The sequence below is a fragment of the Panthera uncia genome, chromosome F1 (genome assembly GCF_023721935.1).
Source record: "Panthera uncia isolate 11264 chromosome F1, Puncia_PCG_1.0, whole genome shotgun sequence".
Classification (NCBI taxonomy): domain Eukaryota; kingdom Metazoa; phylum Chordata; class Mammalia; order Carnivora; family Felidae; genus Panthera; species Panthera uncia.
This window is the reverse complement of record NC_064813.1, coordinates 42833647-42849060: the sequence shown is the minus strand read 5'-3', so window position 1 is coordinate 42849060 and position 15414 is coordinate 42833647. Positions and strand designations below refer to the sequence as shown.

General features: G+C 46.2%; 1 long non-coding RNA gene and 1 pseudogene across 1 annotated transcript; one reads left to right on the top strand and one right to left on the bottom strand.

Moving 5' to 3' along the window:
• Positions 1 to 10733: 10733 nt before the first annotated feature.
• On the bottom strand, positions 10734 to 11356 carry LOC125925481 (60S ribosomal protein L12-like; annotated as a pseudogene).
• A 458-nt stretch (positions 11357 to 11814) lies between these two features.
• LOC125925482 (uncharacterized) lies at positions 11815 to 15114 on the top strand. The gene is made up of 3 exons (XR_007458841.1): positions 11815 to 12424; positions 13492 to 13585; positions 14148 to 15114. It is a non-coding gene; the product is annotated as an uncharacterized LOC125925482 (long non-coding RNA).
• The last annotated feature ends 300 nt before the right edge of the window (positions 15115 to 15414 follow it).

The window sequence follows — 15414 nt, the reverse complement described above, 5'->3', positions numbered from 1 at the left end:
CTACGTAAGGTCACCTGTTATTCTTTGCTGTTGTTCCGTGACTCTCCTCTTTGACAGCCCGCATTTTCTGACTTCCATTTATAACATTTTCTTTTGTTTTAACTTCCTTCTTTTTTTCTTTTTCTTTTTTTTTCTTTTTGTAGAGAGAGAGAGAGCACGAAAGCTAGGCAGAGGAGCAGAGGGAGAAGGAGAGAGAATCTCAAGCAGGCTCCAAACTCAGCAAGGAGCTTGACGCGGGGCTCAATCCCACAGCCCAGGGATCATGACCTAAGCCAAAATCAAGAGTTGAATGCTTAAACGACTGAGCCGCCCAGGTCCCCCCCGCACCCATTCATAACATTTTCAAATTGCCACCCCGGTCAGCTTCCCACCACGTACACCAGTTTTTTGCAACTCAGAACAACCTTCTGGAACCTGAAGGAAAAGCCTTCTGCAGGGAGATATCCTCTTGGATCTGGTTTCCAGCAGCCCAGAGTAATTAATTAATGGAGGGGTACCTGGGTGGCTCAGTCAGTTAGGTATCAGACTCTTAATTTCAGCTCAGGTCATGATCTTGTGGTTCGTGAGCTGGAGCCCCACATTGGGCTCTTTGCTGACCGTGAAGAGTCTGCTTGGGATTCTCTCTCTCCCTCTCTCTCTCTCTCTACGCCTCCCCCACTCTCCTAATCTTGCTCTCTCAAAATAAATAGACTTAAAAAATTAAAAAAAGAAATTTATTTTAAAAGTAGCACTTTACTGGGCACTAAACTACTCCTTGTCTGTAATCCTCATAGCAATACTGGACGGTGGGTGGTTTTATACCCATTTTACAGATGAAGAAACTGAGGCTTACACAGGGCTAGCAGCATTCTTTGGATCTAGTTCTGTCTGGATCCAAGGTCTACCCACCTTCCAGCCAGGAGCTCTGATTACTGCCACAATTAGTACAGACATACCTTAGATCTTGGGAACAAGAAACTAATATCCATCAAGTAAAAACTGCTCAATCTCAGGTCCAGTCCAACCTGAATGCAATCGAATTCCACACTCTGGAATCCCAGCACATAAACAGAGAATCCCCTCTGAGACTTCTACACATGTATGTTCACAGATACACATTCCTTCAACTAATCTAAAATTCTACCTACCCAGACAATACTTACCTCCAGGGCCAAGAGCAAGGTCTGATCCCAGCTGGTGTTTTGACAATGTTTCCAATGATGGAAACATCTCCTCTACAGACCCCCCAGCCCCACCCGGAAGCTCCTCACTCATTGGAGGTCAGTCGCAAATGTTTCATCATTTCCAACAGGGCGGGGACAGGCTGCTCAGAAGATAATAATCTAACTCTGTTGAGTAGAACCGAGTGAAGCAATAGATAACACCTTCTATCTCCCTCAGCAGGGCTCTACCCGGCTCCTCTTTGCAGACAGTTTACACAGATGGAGGAGATTAGTGGTCTCTCTCCATGGGAATGCACACTGAAATACCACCAATATGCACATAACCTGGTAAAGGGGAAAGAGCACTGGTAAGAGGAGTCAAGAGGCCTGGGTTCAAGTCCAACCTCGGATGTTAACTTGCTGCATGAGTTCAGACAAATCACTTTCCCACGAGGAACCTCATGTTCTTCCTCCATAAAATGAAGAAGTGGGTCTCGAGATATTAGCAAAGGTCCCTTCCAACTTGGCCCATCTTTGATGTGACCATAGATTAAGAGATTGCGTATGGGACGCAGGGCAACTGATGAGGATCATTTTCCAAGGACAATTTCTTTGCCATTCAACATTAAATGGGGCCAAGCTAGGATGGTTGTTGCAGTTTGTGTGATAGACCAGCTTTGGGCGGGTCTCAAGCTAAACCCCAGGACTGAAATTTGGGAGCGAAGAAGATGTGATGAGGATAAAATGATCCTGATAGGAAACCAAGAAAGCAGAATTTTATAAATCTCTGTGATATCACCTCCCTGTCACAGGACAAGTTAACCAGTATAGAATAATGGCTTCAGAATCAGATATATTCAGATTTAAACCCTGCTATACTACTTGGTAGCTGTGTGACTTGACAAAAGTTGCTTAACCTCTCTGATCCTCAGTTTGTTCATCTGTAAAATTGGGTTAACAATAAATACCTATTTTTTTAATCTCATAAGTTTTTTTTTAATATATGAAATTAAATTATTTTTTTTCCAATATATGAAATTTATTGTCAAATTGGTTTCCATACAACACCCAGTGCTCATCCCAAAAGATGCCCTCTTCAGTGCCCGTCACCTCCCCTCCCCTCCCTCCCACCCCCCATCAACCCTCAGTTTGTTCTCAGTTTTTAAGAGTCTCTTATGCTTTGGCTCTCTCCCACTCTAACCTCTTTTTTTTTTTTTTCCTTCCCCTCCCCCATGGGTTTCTGTTAAGTTTCTCAGGATCCACGTAAGAGTGAAACCATATGGTATCTGTCTTTCTCTGTATGGCTTATTTCACTTAGCATCACGCTCTCCAGTTCCATCCACGTTGCTACAAAGGGCCATATTTCATTCTTTCTCATTGCCTCGTAGTATATAAACCACCATTTCTTTATCCATTCATCAGTTGATGGACATTTAGGCTCTTGCCACAACTCATAAGGTTTTTTAAAGTGAAGTCATATAAATAATTAGGCAAAGCACTTAACAGAAGTTCCTTTCTGTGGTAAACAACAAATGGTAGCGATCTATACTTTTATTCTCTGAAAGAAAGTTAGAAAGCCATTCTTTAGGCTGAGTCCGGCTCGGTGTTCTATGACCCTCGATGTATCATCGGCTCACTGTGGAAATACATTTGTGGCGGTAGCTGCTGCTCGGGATTGTGTTAAGAACACAAAGCCCTGCTATCACTCAAGATTTGGGGACACACAAGAGTGATTTCCTAACTGGACTGTCTATGTCCTCCACATTGACCTGCTAATGTCAACTACACTTCTCTCTGCTCCCGACTCTGCCATGATCTCTAAGTGATTAACTCGAGCTACAGTTAACCTACAGGAATCAAGACAAATCTCCGCACTTTGATTATCCTCTCACACGAACCTGTTGTAGTTATGGCAGCAGCCAGAGTTGCGCAAACTTCACGAAGCTCTGCTCTTTTGCATGGACCACTCTTGGACCAGAACCTTCCACGAGCCTCTCTGAGGCTCACAGGATCATGTAGTTATTTAAAAAAAAATTTTTTTTTACATTTATTTATTTTTGAGACAGAGAGGGACAGAGCATGAACGGGGGAGGGTCAGAGAGAGGGAGACACAGAATCTGAAACAGGCTCCAGGCTCTGAGCTGTCAGCACAGAGCCCGATGCGGGGCTCGAACTCACAGACCGTGATATCTTGACCTGAGCCGAAGTCAGTCGCCCAACCGACTGAGCCACCCAGGCGCCCCAGGATCATGTAGTTATTAAGGATCATTGAACATGATATATTTTGGGTCCTCCACTTGTGCACTCTCTCTAGACAGTGTTAGAATAATAGGAAGTCCGCTTGACTTGGACCTCAGTGCCCTAGAGATCTGAGGCATTTGACCTCTCTGGGCTGTATTTTCCTCATCTAGAACTGGAAGGAGTTGTAGTGAGATCATCCACGACTCTGCTCTGAATAGCAAAGTAAGAATTATTGGGGGTCTCTGTCTTATTCTTCTCCATGTCCCGGGTTGCCAGAACTCTGCCTGCACTTGTAATAGGTGCTTGACAAATGTCTGTGGCGTGGATAAGAGAGTGAATGAGTCCGAGGGCTCTGGGGTATGCCAGGGGCTCGTGCACTACCTGACTGCACGCACACACCTGCCGAAGATGAGCTGAGGATTCACCCGCAAAAGTGCTTGGCCTGCTCCGGCTCGGAGGCCCCGGGAATGTGTTCCTCACACAGTCCCCCGTCATCTGCGGAGCCCCATATGATATGGCTCTCCTCTCTCTGCTTTGAGCCTAACAGACTCCAGCCCCAAAGGCAGGATCCGAGGGGAGATCAGAACAGTGATACATGAAGTTATAATACCTGTACCATCAACAGGAAGCTATTTTTGATAGTTTATCACCTGCTGGAGTGGCTGATGGACCTCGATAACATGCTCTCCCCTCCCCGCCCCGGACAGTTCATAAGACAGCATCCCCTCCAAAGCCCTTTTCTGTGCGATGTCTCCAACATCTGTGGGACCCAGTGTGTCCCAGAGAACGCAGCTACTCTCTACAGGAGAGCATTTTCTCTCTCCATCTTTAATGGTGTGTCAACAGGAATAGGAATTTTCAGGCAAAGAGAAAACACCCTGCTCACTATGCAATCATTTTCTTAGTCCGTTTTTCCGAATCCATTTCCTGATCCATTTTCTATAATACTTCCCCTGCATACTTGCTCTTTAAAAATACTTTTCCAAATTGTTTTCCGCACTGTAACAAAGGAGCTTTTAAAACCCACAGCTCTGGTGATGGCATCCTCTGCCAAAGCCTCCCATGGCCTCCCATTGCACTTAGGATGAAATCCAAGATCCTGACTAAGATCCAGAAGGCTCCCACTATCTGGCAGTCACCACCCTTTTAGCCGTATCTCAGGTATTTTGCTTGCTTTTCTCTCTTCATCCTTTTCCAGGCTCCGTCTCTCCTCAGGGTGTCTGCTCAGGTGGGTCCCTCGGGGCCCAAAAAGTTTTCAGGCATTTTTTAAAAGATTTTATTTTTAAGTAATCTCTACACTCAACGTGGGGCTTGAACTCACAACCCCAAGATCAAGAGTTGCAAACTCTACTGATTGAGCCAGCCAGGTGCCCCCTCATGGTATTTTTTTAAGTTTATTTTATTTATTTTGAGAGAGAGAGAGCAGAGGAGGGGCAGAGAGAGGGAGAGACAGAAGCCCAAGCAGGCTCTATGCTGTTAGTGCAGAGCCTGACACGGGGCTCAAACTCACAAACCTGAGCCAAGATAGATTAACTGACTAAGCCACCTAGATATCCCTTCGTGGTATGTTTAATGGCTGCCTAATATCCCACTTTGCTAGTATAACCCAAAGTCAAACCATTCCTTGGGTCATCACTCAGTTGTTTCCAGTGTTTTTACCATTGCAGACAACACCATCATGGATAACTTTGTACACACTGGTTTTTTTCCCCCTTAGTTCAGACTATTTCCTTAGGATTAAGTTCTTGAAGTGAATATCTAAGTTCAAGGAAAGTGCTCTTATGGTTTTTGAATCACTTTGCCCTTCTACTTGCAGAAGATGTATTCCAGCCGCAGTATTGGAGTGAGCCCATCATCTACAATCTGGAGAGCAATGAACGATCATTTTTCAGTAATGACAGAGTGTTATTGCCACAAAGGTTTTAGCTTACTTTTTTCAAATCTGTTTATCATTAGTAATAAAATGTTTTATTATTTAATGAGTGTCAGCATCTGTACCACTTGCTTTCTTTACACTAATTCATTTAACCCCACAACAAATTTATAAGGAGGATACTATTTTACAGCGAAGAAGCTGGGGTCATCTGGGTGGCTCAGTCAGTTGAGCATTGGATTCTCAATTCCAGGGCAGGTCATGAGCTCATGGTTTGTGCGTTCGAGCCCCACATCACGTTCTGGGCTGACAGCTCCAAGCCTGGAGCCTGCTTCAGATTCTGTGTCTCCGTCTCTGCCCCTCCCCAGCTTGTGCTGTCTCTTTGTCTCTCTCAAAAAAATAAATAAACAGTAAAAAAAATTTAATAATAAAATAAAATAAAATAAAGAAGCTGAAACTTGGGGAGGTTCCCAAATTCAGGATTGTAGGAACTAGCAGAACCAGGATTCAAACTCAGAACTTTTATTATCATTTTGAAAACCACTTGCTTTCTGCAATATTTGCATACTTTCTATACCCCCTAATGGATTTTCTGTATCGGCAAGTAGGTTGACACTCAATGCCATGGGGTTGTGCAGTGCACAACCCTAAGTTCACATGACAAGCACCAAGGCCTGCACCTTCCCAGAGTCAACAGTCTATGGCCAGGAGCTTCTTGCCCCTGGCCACCCCCTCCACTCCTCTCCTCCCTTTCAGTTCAAACTTTTTATTGATTAGTGATCTCAGTCTATAACCTAAAGTTTAACCTCAGTGACAGATGCACAGAGATGCCCACATCCCCGAATTGCTTAAGAATTAATGAGTTCACGTGAAGCACTCCATTCATTGCAAAACACTCTGCAAACATTAGGTTTTAATATCTTTTTCATTTTTAAAGTTTATTTATTTATTTTGAGAGACAGCATAAGCAGGGGAGGGGCAGAGAGAGGTGGGAGAGAGAGAATCCCAAGCAGGCTCCGCACTGTCAGCGCAGAGACCGATGTGGGACTCAAATGCATGACCTGTGACATCATGACCTGAGCCGAAATCAAGAGTTGGAAACTTAACCCACTGAACCTATTACCTCTTAAAAATAACATAGATGGGGCGCCTGGGTGGCTCGGTCGTTTAAGCGTCTGACTTTGGCTCAGGTCATGATCTCACGGTCCATGAGTTCGAGCCCCGCGTTGGGCTCTGTGCTGACAGCTCGGAGCCTGGAGCCTGTTTCAGATTCTGTGTCTCCCTCTCTCTCTGCTCCTCCCCTGTTCATGCTCTGTCTCTCTCTGTCTCAAAAATAAATAAACGTTAAAAAAAATTAAAAATAAAATAAAAAATAAAATAAAATAACATAGAAATGGAGAGCAACTGCTACTGAGAGCAGGGCTCCTTCTGGGGTGATGAAAGTTGTTCTAAAAATGATCGTGGCGCTGGTTATGTGCCTCTGTGGGCAGACTGCAAACTGTGGCACTGAATCGTATGGTAAGTGAATTTGACCTCAATTAAGCTGGTATTAAAAAAAATAATTCTAGAAAAAATCAAGGGCCTTCCTACCATGACCACTGTGTTATTCTCCCCTAAATGGTTCTACCATTCATTCATCCTGCGGATGTTTCTGGATAGTCCGTGATGCGCCTGGCCCTATGCTAAGCACTTGGAATGCAGAGTAAAGAAGATAGAAGTGGTCACTATCATCAAGGGATTGGGATCATAGACTCCAGATAAGAAATCACACAAAGGTGTGGTGAGTGCTATATTCTGGAAAGTAAAAGGGAGTCAGGAAACAGACCCAGAGGCTCATCACAGTCTTTGTCAGAGAAACCCTAGCTTCTATCTACAGTTTGAGATGGACATTTCAGTGGCCTCAGCAAGCAGATGTCCCTGAAGCCTTTGGGAGTAGAATGAAAGGATGGAGGTCCCGGGAGAGAGCCTTGTGGTGCTCCAACATCAGAAGGACAGGCGGAGACCCCCAAATCATGGAAAAGACACAGGAGGTATGAGACAGCAATTCATAGACACCAGGTCTCAGGGAACATTCATCTAACATGTTCCGGCCCCTGTATGTTCCCCCATTTTCCTCATGCAGTCAGGATTGTCCCAGCTGGTGTGTTTCCAGGGGGTGTCAGTGAATTTCCTAGATCAAGGTTTGTTTTTAAACATTTTTTCATGTTTATTTATTTTTGAGAGAGAAAGAGACAGTATGTGGGCAGGGGAGGGGCAGAGAGAGGGAGACACAGAATTTGAAGCAGGTCCAGGCTCCGAGCTGTCAGCACAGCATCAGGCTCGAACCCATGAATTGTGAGATCATGACCTGAGCTGAAGTCAGATGCTCAACCGACTGCACCACCCAGGCGCCCCTACTAGATCAAGTTTTGAACATCTACGCCAAGAAACGTATTTTCAGAGTATATTAGAGGAGTCCACTATTTTTCCAAAGCCTGAAATACATTTTTTTCTAAAAACAAGGATCCTTGTCAATTTCATTAAGTTTGGGATACTCGATGTTTGCACATCGAGTGTGTCCTTTCTTCCATCCAGGCTAGCCCACCTGGTGCACAAACTGTCTTCTACTTTTTTGTGTCTGTTTTAGCTTCCCACTTAGATGATCAGCTCCTAAGGAAGTGAAAAATTGGGGGTCATGTGATTTATTTATTCGTCGAGTTCCTTTTTATGAGAAGCTGCTGCTAAATGATACTTGAGGCAGGTTTTGGAAACAAAAAACAAAAAACACTACCCGTGTTAATGGATAATTGCCACTCCCTTCCAGTGATGGCAACATAGTCCTGCTGATTCTAGTTCACTCGACTACTAGCCAATGAGAAATAACTCCTTAGAGCATAATCAATTGTATTAACCAGCCGATAATAACTCTTCACATTTTCTATAGCATCTTACAGTTTATAGAATATTTTCATATAACATCATTGGACAACTCCTGTTGAGGTAGTCATTATTATTTCCATTTTAGAGATGAAAAAAGGCTGGACATTAGTTAACTTGGTAAGGGTTGTACACAATCAGCGAACAGCTGGGTTACGCTGTCAGCTCAGTGGTAACCCAAGGGGGTGATGCAGGTACAGTGGGAGCTGTCCATCTGGGAGGCAGGTGTTAAAGGGGTGTGTTGTCTATAGAGGATTTTATTTTTTTAATTTTTTAAAAGTTTATTTATTTTTGAGAGAGAGACAGAAAGAGATGGAGAGCACAAGCAGGGAAAGGGCAGAGAGAGAATCTCAAGCAGGCTCTACACTGTCAGTGCAAAGCCCTATGCGGGGCTTGAACTCATGAACTGTGAGATCATGACCTGAGCCAAAACCAAGAGTCAGATGCTTAACCGACTGAGCCACCCAGGTGCCCTGCAGGGGATTTTAAAACAATGAAACTAAAAGCAGTCTGCTTTTATTATCACCCTGAGCCAATAATTCTAAATAATGTCAGTGATAAAATACTCCTCCCTGCTGGGCACTGAGAAGCTGGTTTTTTCCATCCTGTAATAGAAATATTAAGAGAGCAAGTAAACCTCTTTTCCAGTCACACAGAGAGATTTCTCTTAGGACTTTGCAAAGTATTTCATGTTCCAGATCCCTGTCCTTGTTAAAACAGATACATTTTCTTTGAGGGTTTTCAGGGCCTTGCAGAATTGTACTTTTCCAGGGGAAATAACAATGGCCACAACGTCTAGAAGCTCCTCCACCTACTTAACAGAATTTCCCAAGAATCTTCCAGAAGAACAGCATCAATTCGCTCATTCAGCAAAATGCACTGAGCAGCTCCTCAGAGACTGATGCAGGAGCCATGGGTGCGGGTGGGTAACAGAGAGAGGAAGACAGCTACCCCCTCCAGGCTGGTGATCTGTGGACAATTTCTGAGGATGAGCTGGAGGAATTTATCCTAGAGCCCAAGACCTGGGCGCATAGCTCACTTGATCTCCAGACCTTAGCTGGAGATGTCCAGAATTCTCCCATCTGAAGTGGGAAGGGAAGCTGGCTCCAAAGTCACAAACACTGATTTAGTATTGGAGTCCTAGCTGTTAGCTCAGACCCGAGGGGTTTCCTGGGACCCGGAATTCTCGATGCTAAAACCAGTACCATCACCAGCCAATCAGGATGGTTGGTCATCCTCCCTTCTAGTTGCTAAGATTTCTTAATCACTATTAAGTGTTCATTTTATTGTTGTTAGAATCACCACGGGTCCCAAGATTGGGGCAGAGAGAGCTGGGTGATATCTGTATTTTAGCCTAGGAGCCAGCACCAAGGCAGACTCACACACAAGCTCTAGGAAGACCCCGGGGCAGCCATCCTCAAGAGCAGCGTTACTGACATTTTTTGTGCAGGCTAATTCTAGCTTCCAGAGGGCCATACAATGCATGGTAGGATATTTAGCAGCATCCCTGGCCTCTCCCCAGTGTGTCCCAGTAGTGCACGCACACACACACACACACACACACACCCCATCTCACTGTGATAATCAAAAATGTCACCTGATATCTTCAAATGTCCCCTGGAAGGGGTATGAAATTTCTCCCAGCTGACACCTGCTGCTCTACAGACATGTCTCTTGTTGCCTCATTAAGAATTGGAAGCCCTCGTGCAGAAATCAAGGCTGGTAGAGGGGGCGTCTTGGCTTCGGGCTGGGCACAGTCACCCCACTTGCCCCCATGAAAGTCTAAAGGCTACTCTGCGCTCTCCCTGGGCAGAAGCAGAGCTAGCCTGGTCCCCGGGGACCTTCTGTGACAGTGTGACACCTAGGCAGTTGCCCCCTTATTCCAGCTCTTCCCACAAGGTGTTACAAGAAATAATTCCTGCCCTATGGGATGCTCCTTGGGGATATGAAGGGTTTAAAGGATACCACATAGCTCTTCACCAAGCACATTACATATTGGAGGCTCCGAGAAGTCTTGCCATAAAGAGACCTGTTTAAATTTTACATCTCAGATTTATGTGGAGGTCAGTCTATCCATTAAGATTTAAATACCATTGGCTCACTATTCTAGCTGTTGGAAACTCTGGGGCCCTCCCTGAGATTTCCGAGAATTTCCAGAGGGTTTGTGTTCCTGTACTCACTTCCAGCTGAATTCAGCCCCTCCCCGAATTGTCCAACTCATTCATATAGCACCTTTGACCACTTCCTTCTTATTCGCGCTCTATGCTGACCAAGATGTGGATTTCAGTCCCCTTTCTCCTTCCCCAAAATACCCACATTGGGCACTGCTGTATTAAGCAGGCTTTACTGAGGTTTGCGCCGGTAAAAATCTTTTATGTGATTTTAGCCCCTCTTCCCCTCAAAATTTTCCTTGTTATCCCCCAACACAGCCTCCTCCACCCCCACCCAACTCCTTCTCATTTTATTGTATAAGGCATCCTTACTTTCCCCTCCTTACTTGGCCTGAGACCTACCTTTGCACCCTCAAAGTCTTGTTAATGGATGACCACACACTTTACCATGCAAATTATGACACTTTTATTTTTTATTGTCAAACGATCCTTTATTGAAACAGTTTCCTTTGTAATTCTTAACCAGCTGGACATTCCGCTGAACCACTATTGAGGTCATCTATGATGTCATGAGGGTGGCGGCCATCAACGCTGCAGCCCACAGATTGGGTAGTCCCCAGGATCTCTTTAATGGTTCCAGAGAGTTCTCTGGCTAACGATCGGTGCTGCCTCTATCAGGCAATGTTGACAATCTCATCAAAGGTGATATTTCCACTGTGCTCAATGTTTTTCTGCTTCTTTCTGTCTCTCAGGGGTTCCTTGAGGGCTTTGATAACCAGGGCAGAGGCAGAAGGTGCCACTTTAACCGGGGCCTGTCGGTTCTGAACGGTCAGTTTCAATGTAATCCTCAGACCCTTCCGATCATCAGTTGCCTTGGCAACCTTTTTTGGAGACAGACCCCGTGGGCCGATCTTCGGGGCCAGGGCAGATGTGGCACCGACGTTGGCACCGGTGCACCTCAGGTATAGGACTTTGATTTCCTTGGGGTCAAACTTAGGCAGCCTGGTGGAGGGGGCTGGTGTCAGATGGACCCGGATTCAGGGTGACCGAAGACAGTTGAACTTTTGCCTCCTCCGAGCCAAGAGTCAAAAGCCAAACTATGACACTTTCGAGTGAAAGGCAGTCTCATAATAACGTCGCTGGGACAACAGGTGTGCAGCGGGAAACTCCCTGGCAAACCAGGGCACGGGATAACCATACATCTCTGCTAACACAAAGGGCTGTCTACTCCTGGACTTGCCCTTGATTGACACAGAAAAGGTGGCAGAGGGTTGGAAACGTTAGTGCTTCCTTCTCTTCCTCTCCTCAGTCCCTATGAATGCAATGGAGCCATAGAGTATGATGTTATTGACATGAGCCCAGCCAGCCTCCTTAGAAGACGAGCAGTGGCTTCCATCAGCTTTGGTCTTAAGGGAAAATTTCTTTTTCTCCATTGTTCTTTGCTTATTCATCATTAGCCAAACTCATTTGGTCACAGATCCATTTAATCTCTCCATCCCTACATCCATTAATGTCTCCCCTAACTAGAACACAGCTGGGGAACTGGCTACCTGACCACTGACGTTGTCTTGGGTGATGACAAGGTTAGGGTGGAGTGAAGACAAGGCCTGAGGTTCTGGGGTCCCCTGTAAGTGAGGAGAACGCTGGAGATTAATAGAGAAGAGCAACAGAGTGTAGAGTGGTGCAGCCAGAGGCACAATCCCCCCGCCCCAAACCAGGCTGCTGTTATGAACCTAACACTCCATGGAACATGCTGTGGCAAGTGCTACCTTGGACACCTGATTCCCAAACCCAGGTGCTGATTTGTTACACACCCCTCATCTCCTCACGTCGCTTCCCTTCCCCTCCAGACACACGCACCGCCTCGCTCCTCTTTGACCATGCAAGGCATACTTCCACCTCAGGGCCTTTGCATTTGCTCTTCCTTCTGCCCAGAATGCTCTTCCCTATTTACCCCCTCTGCATTTAGGGCGAGTGACGGGGAGGCCTTCCCTGACCGTCCGATGCAAAACAGCACCCCGCCCCCGCTTGCTCTTCCCTACATTCCCTGATTTGCTTTATTTTGCTCCGTAGCACATGCCATCACCTGCCTGTCTGTGTATTTGCCTGTCTGTCCGTTGACTGTTTCCCCCTTGGAGAAGGTAAGCTCTATGGGGGTGAGGTTTTGTCCCTTGGGTTCACGGCTGTATTCCCAGAGTCTAGAACATGGTGATGTTTAACACACGTTTTTAAATAAAGAAAAGAAGGGGTGACTCCGTTGTGATTCCAGACATCTTCCAAAGTTCCCACAAGAGTGGTCCCTGGTTAGTGGCGACAGGTAGCCCACTTTGGCTAGGCGCTCCTTCCCTGGGTGGCCCTCCGTGCCTGCGGGCGCTCACCAGGTCTTGCTCCCTCAGTCAGAAGCGCCTCACGTGTCCCTGCTGCCCCTCCCACCACCGCCCCCCACTTGCTATATTGCCCAGCAGTTCCATCAGGCAGACGTACAAGGTCGACAGCTCTTCACGCGTCAGGGGCAGGGTTCTAATTCTTGATAAGGCAGAATAGGAGAGACACAACCGAGAAGCAGAGCCCTGAATAGCATGAACCCTCCTCCTCACCTAGCCTCAGGAGGGGTGAGAACTAGAAAGGACTTCTTTGTGGGCCAATCTGTCTCAGGAACCAGCTTCTGGGGCTGGGGTGGCTCAGACCGACATGTCCTGTCTCTCATATGCCACTCCTTTCCATTAGAACTGCACTTTATTTCCAATCAATTAGAAGAATACGCAGCCATTTACCGTCATTAGAATGTTTTAATGCATTTTTCTAACTAGACACACACACACACACACACACACACACACCAGCTGGGGCATAGGTTTGACTCTCAGCCTGAACCATCGCATTGGCTTCCCATCAGTGGAATACAATGGAGGCATATTCCACTTGGTCTGGTGATGTCTTCCTGGGCCAATCGAAAGGGGACACGTTGGCATAGACAGCGAAGTCATCCTCTTTCCAGGGAGTCAGGTTGATCACATTGGAATATATGGCATCAGCGTGGCAGGAAAACTCCTTCAGAGACAGGACCCCAGTTACAGACAGATAACTAAGCACTAGAGATGTCCATAGATAGCACCAGCTACTGGGCCCCCTGTAGGACAGCAATGAAATACTGGGTTCTTGTGCAAGACTTGGATTTCCCTCGATCTTAAAAAAACATTTCTTTTAGGGCTGTTCTCTGCCTCATCCCCATCACCTCTGATATGGGGTCTACTTCGGAAACAGCATCAAATCGTGGCAGAAGGGACTGGAAGTTCCTTTAGGTACAATGACTATTTCCTCACCGAAGTTTTATGGAGAAAGTTGGTCTGGTGCCTCAGTTGTTTCTTAAATAGCCCTAGAAAAATTAATAGATTCAGAGTCAGCTTGAGTGGGCATAGTAACCTTCTTCACTTGGTTGATTACTGGCCTTAGGCTTAAACTTTTGAAATGCAAAATTCACTGTATTGAACCCATTGAGCCCCTTAGAGGAAGCTAGATGCCCAAGATGAGATGGGAGAGTGAGCCCCACTGGCGCACTTTATAACTTGAGTTATTATTTAGCTGAGATTGTGTAGCATTAATATTTCTTTTAGTTGCTACATATAAACCATACATATATATGGCTTTCAGCATAAATAATTTGTACCATAAATAAATCTGTCGCTCTATGCACAGCGTCTGGCGGCTCTGGAGAACAGACACCATAGCTCACCCACTCCTCCCGTCCCTGAGGCTGCCCCACAGGAAAGCCACCCTCCTCTCCACCCCCAGTTTTCCCCATCTCTTCATTCTCAGGTCCAGGGCCAGCTTGCCCAACTCACTCTCATGTCTCCATTTCTTCAGGGTCATGGACAAGAGACCCACCAGGAGCAAGATGAGAGCCACCACTCCAACGGAGCCAGAAATGACTGTGGCTGCTGTGCCCAAACTGAGAGAAGCAAACCAGAGAAATGAGGATGCTCCACCCGCCTCGGCCAGCTTTGGTGACCATCCACAGAATTGTCCTGGGGCCTCCCTACTCCTACAGGAACTCTTCCACCTCTGGGCTCCCACTTCCCCAAAACCCACCTCCTGCCTCCATTTTGAGCCTCTCTCCTCTGCTCCGACCTCCAGAGCCATGGTCCCAGTCACACCCATCCCCCTTCTGGGCCAAGCAGGCTGCTTCCCACAGCCCCCGACACTTCTCATCCGTAGGTCCAGCTCTCCTCTCAACTACCTGCTGAGTTCATCAGGTTTGATCTCTGGCTTCAGCGTCGTGAGGTTCTCTACAGAAAGGGGCAGAAAGGAAGTAGAAAGGAAATTTGAGAGTAATTTTTACACACATGCTCTTGACTGAATGTCTCCTGCTGAAATTCGTATGTTAAATCCTAGCCCCCAACGTGAAGGTATTAGGAAATGGGTCCTTTGGGAGGTAGTAGGTCATGAGGGTAGAGCCCTCATGAATAGGATTAGTGCCCTGATAAAAGAGACCCCGTAGGGGGTGCCTGGGTGGCTCAGTCGGTTAAACGTCCGACTTCAGCTCAGGTCACGATCTCACGGTCCGCGAGTTCGAGCCCCGCGTCGGGCTCTGGGCTGATGGCTCAGAGCCTGGAGCTTGCTTCCGATTCTGTGTCTCCCTCTCTCTGCCCCTCCCCCGTTCATGCTGTGTCTCTCTCTCTGTCTCAAAAATAAATAAACGTTAAAAAAAAAAAAAAGAGACCCCGTGGATCCCCCCTGACCCCCTCTACCATGTGAGGACACAGTGAGAAGACAGCTGTCTATGACCCAGGATGTGGGCTCTCACCAGACACTGAATGTGCCAGTGCTTTAATCTTGGATCTACCAGCATCTAGAACTATAAGAAATAAATTTCTGTTGCTTAGAAGCCACTCAGTCAATGGGCATTTGTCATAGCAGTCCAAACAGGCTCAGCACACATGTGAATGAGCTTTACAGGATATAAATGTAATATTAGTTACCATTTATTGGGGACTTAACATACATCAGGCATATTCATTATCTCATTTAATTGTCATAAATAGACAATAAAATAGGCACAATTATTATTCCCATCTGGCAGTAAAGAAACAAACTCAGACGGAGATCAGACTTGCTCAAGGTCCTAGAGCTA